Source organism: Pseudomyrmex gracilis, unplaced genomic scaffold (genome assembly GCF_002006095.1).
Source record: "Pseudomyrmex gracilis isolate BER0280 unplaced genomic scaffold, ASM200609v1 scaffold_1115, whole genome shotgun sequence".
NCBI classification, from domain to species: Eukaryota; Metazoa; Arthropoda; class Insecta; order Hymenoptera; family Formicidae; genus Pseudomyrmex; species Pseudomyrmex gracilis.
In genome coordinates this window covers 13,126-17,402 of record NW_018021699.1, presented here as the reverse complement: position 1 = coordinate 17,402, position 4,277 = coordinate 13,126, and positions in this window count along the sequence as shown.

Below are 4,277 nucleotides of genomic sequence, written 5' to 3'. Positions count from 1 at the left end.
TATTCGATCGACTCAAAAAACCACTACGAGGAACTCATTTTGAGAGTGTGGAGGCAATAAAGCTAAAATCGCTGGAGGCACTAATGGCTATACCAAAAACCGACTTCCAGAAAAGCTTCGAGGGGTGGATCAAACGCTGGCANAAGTGCATCGCAGCCGACGGGGACTACTTTGAAGGGGACAACTTGAATTTTGAAGAATAAACATGTACTTTTCTTTTTATGAATAAATTCCGGTTATTTTTTGATCATGGTAGTATGTTTGAGAATTGAGCCAATAAACGTTGTCGTGAAATCCAACGCAACGTGATCGACAGTGTTTACAGTTTTTGTAAGACGCTTATAGAATGCGTTCCGTTTCATCCATATGCGCGCATTTATTCATAGTACACGTTACGTATATTATAGATCATGCGCGCATATGCATGAAACGGAACGTGTTCTATATTTTAAATTGCTCTGGATGTAAGATAAAAACAAAGAAAAAAGAGGTTTTCTACACTTTTAAAATCGAGTGTTCGGGAGTTTAACACCAACAACCATGCAGAAGTTCATTCAAGTACATTCAAAGAACAGATCTTATTAAAATTCGATGATTTTTTTATACTTAATAATAAGACACTAGATTAGAACCAAAACAAAACTATAATTACAACAGATTATATTATTCACATTTACTTGTCGACCGATATATTTATGACAGAAAATGATTTTCCTAAAGCACTCAAACGTGCTTTTATNAAATATAATGCATCAATACTATCTTCAGTTTACGTTGAACGTTCAGTGCAGGAGGACTCGTTTTTGAGGAATTTTTTTAATCTTCGAGGAATAATGTCAGATAAAAATTTCAAAATGGCTTTATTACTTAAATTTAATAAGTTTTTGTAAACAAAATAATAAATATGAAAAAATAATATATATATCTGTCGACAAAAAATATATATTTGTAGAAATATATCTATAAATATATCTATTTATCTATAAACAAACCAATGTATCAAAACAATGTGTTTCTATAATTTCTAAAATATATACAGTTGCTAAAATATACAAAAAGTATATTTCTAAATTAATTATTTAATATGTATAAAGTACACTGAGAAAAAAAAGTTGGTGAAGTAACAAAATAGTATTCGATTCAACTATATGCAGCGGTCACGGGCTGTCAATAAAATATTGATTAATGTAAGAAGATATCATGTTTCAATAGATATAATAATTAGATTATACCGAAAGACAATTTATAGTTGTTTTAACAAAATTATAATTTGCTTAAATACAGGTAACTTTGAATGTACAACACAATAGGACAACAATATTTTGTCTGCTTATAAAAATAAGCAGTTTGATTAAATGAAATACTTAGTACAAAGAAATTCAGATTATATTCAATTAAAGTAAATGAGAATTGCCTATTTCATCTTTTTCAACAGTATCTTTTATTTGAAATTATCACAACTTATGTTCAACAAAACAATTCATGGTTTAGTGAATTAAATATGTTTATTACACTATTGTTAATTCAACTTATACGAATTTGTTATCTTTATTACCATATGCTTGAATTAGAAAACCAAGTATTTCAGATAACAAACTGAAACTTAACTAAACGCATTTAGTTGAGTTAATAGTATTTTTTTCTCAGTGTATATTTATAAATTAAATGTATATTTATTAATTTTATTATTTTTGTTATTTGTAAGACTAAAACACTGAACTCATGAAAAGAAAAATTTAACTTTTAACTTCTTAATTACTTTTTTTATTAACTTAACTTTTAATCAATTAATTTTATTATGGGTTAACTTGTATCTTAACTAAATTACATTTTCAAGGTCTTTAACTTTAACTTAACTTAGTTAAAAAAAAAAACTTAACTTACCCAACTCTGCAGAAAACGCATTACGGTCGAATAAATGTCTCGCAAATCGTCATCGGGTGGCAAATATTTTCGATCGTTTCTCGCGAACGTTACGTCAGTTGACATCGTTCTTGTTGAACAAACGAGTGTATCGTTCGAATACGTGATTGTCGTACGATACAAATCTACAAAATATGTCGTTGTTCTTTGTAGCCCGAGTCGACGGACAAAGAGCCACATCTTTAATACATTCCGAACAGTACAAAAGCGCGTCTCGTTTCGACGATTTTTCCGTCAATGTTTTGTTCGTTGTTGCCATTGACCCGTTGACCGTCTTGGTCATCTCGTCGCGTAATCAAGAATACCAGAGGTGCAGACAAATTGCGAAACGCTCGTTTGGTCTCGTTGAACGCGTACACGTCGTTAGATGAGTGGTACGATCGAAGAGGTTAGGTCACGCCTCGATCTGCGTTCTAACAATCCGATTTCAACGAAGTCGCGATAATCGTGCACCAGTCGATTCAAGTCTTTGTATTTACAGGGCGATTCAGTACCGCGTTGGCCGACACTTCGTTGTGACGAAGCGCTAATGTGACATCGATAAAACTCGCGCGTTTGATCTCGTCTCGTAAATTCGCTACGTACGTAAAATAATCGCGACCACCGAAATGTTCCCAGTGAGACGCGCATTTTTGACACCATATGAAAAAACTCAAATTGCGCATAAATACGAGGAAGCGATCTATGTAACGATTTGTTCGAAATACGCTCAGAGCTGCTAAAATGTGCAAAACGATCCATAGCAATTGCGACGTTCCGTGTTGTCACACCGCCCCTCGTGGAAGGTGCACGGGTTCTATCGTCACTCCTCGAGTCGTGCGAAATTCGTTGACGAATTTTGGCTGTCGATTCGTAACGGTGCACCGATGGCGCGTACATTACATAACATACATTTCAAAAGGATTGACACCGACAATCGGTGGTCTGTTCGATCGACGAATCAATGGATCGATCGCTAAAACGTGTTGCATTGTAACAACATCGCCTATGCACAACATATCGAAACACGACTCGTGGCACTGTTGACACGCGACTCAATTTGGACCCGACGTAAGATAGTCGACACAATACCTGATCACTACTGCTCGAATTCAAGTTAAATTATTCAAAATCATTATTTTAAAAAGCAAAAACTAAATTTTGTTTTTTATTGTAAAGGAAGTTTTCAACTGTAAGATATAGTTTTTTAAGTATTTTAATGCAAAATCTTTATTGCAAAAAACGACTTTAAACATGTGAATAGTAAGTAACCTATAGACAATCAAGAAGAACAGCTTTTTACCAATCACGATTTCTTCCAATAGACAATCGGATTACAAATAGAATTATAGTAATTATAGATAATTATGAATAATAGAAAAAAAAGGATAAAACTATATATTTATTTTTGGTTTAAGTTACAAATGTCTTTATAACTTGTTTTATTATAGTTTTAATAAGATAATAGTAACTTTTTATAAGGTTTTACACAGTTGAATGAATATGTCAAATTAACTCTAATATCAAGAACTTTACATACAATAAATTTTTTATAACATAATATCATTTTTTAAATAAAATCATTTTTAAGTTTTTTTAACAACTAAAAAATTAAGGCATTAAAATGTAGCATCAAATATCACATTAAAATGTAGGGTTATTACATTAATCTTTGATTAGTTACAAATCCTTAATTTTTTATTTTTCTTCTTTTGAAGTTCTAATTCTCTCTGTTTCTTTTATTTTCCATCTTTTCTTCTTCTTTTTTTTTTTTTTTTGCTGTTGTATTAACCTTTGCTTTTTTTCTTCTTGTTGCTCTTGCTTAATTTCCTTAGCAGCTTCTTGTTTTAGTTTTTTTGCTCTCGAATAGCTTTAGCTGCTTGTTGTTTCGCCATCATCTTTTCTTTATGTCAATTTTTCTTTCCCATGAGCAATCTATATTGGACCACTAATCGATGGCAATTCTTTTTTTTTCTTAGCAGTCTCAATTTTTTTGGGGGGTCTAGTTCTGACTAGAAATGCAAATTTGCAAGTTCAAGTGAAATATTTTCTTCACTCTTTATTTGTTTCTCATCTTCATGCAAAGTTATCGTTAATAAGTTATCTTTTCTCGAATTATCAGAAGCATTTTCTTTATTTTGATTTACTAATTCTTGATTGGAAAGTGCAGTCAATAAAACTGTAAGATCCTTTGATGCATCTGTATCGAGTGAATAGTAGGGCTGCGGTTATTCGAATAAATAAGAATCCGGATATCCGGATAGTGACGTCATCGATTATTCGTAATCCGGATACTTCGAAGTATCCGGATTTCGAATAGCTGGGGAACGAATATTCGGATATTTGTACACTCCGAATAAAACGGATAGAACAAT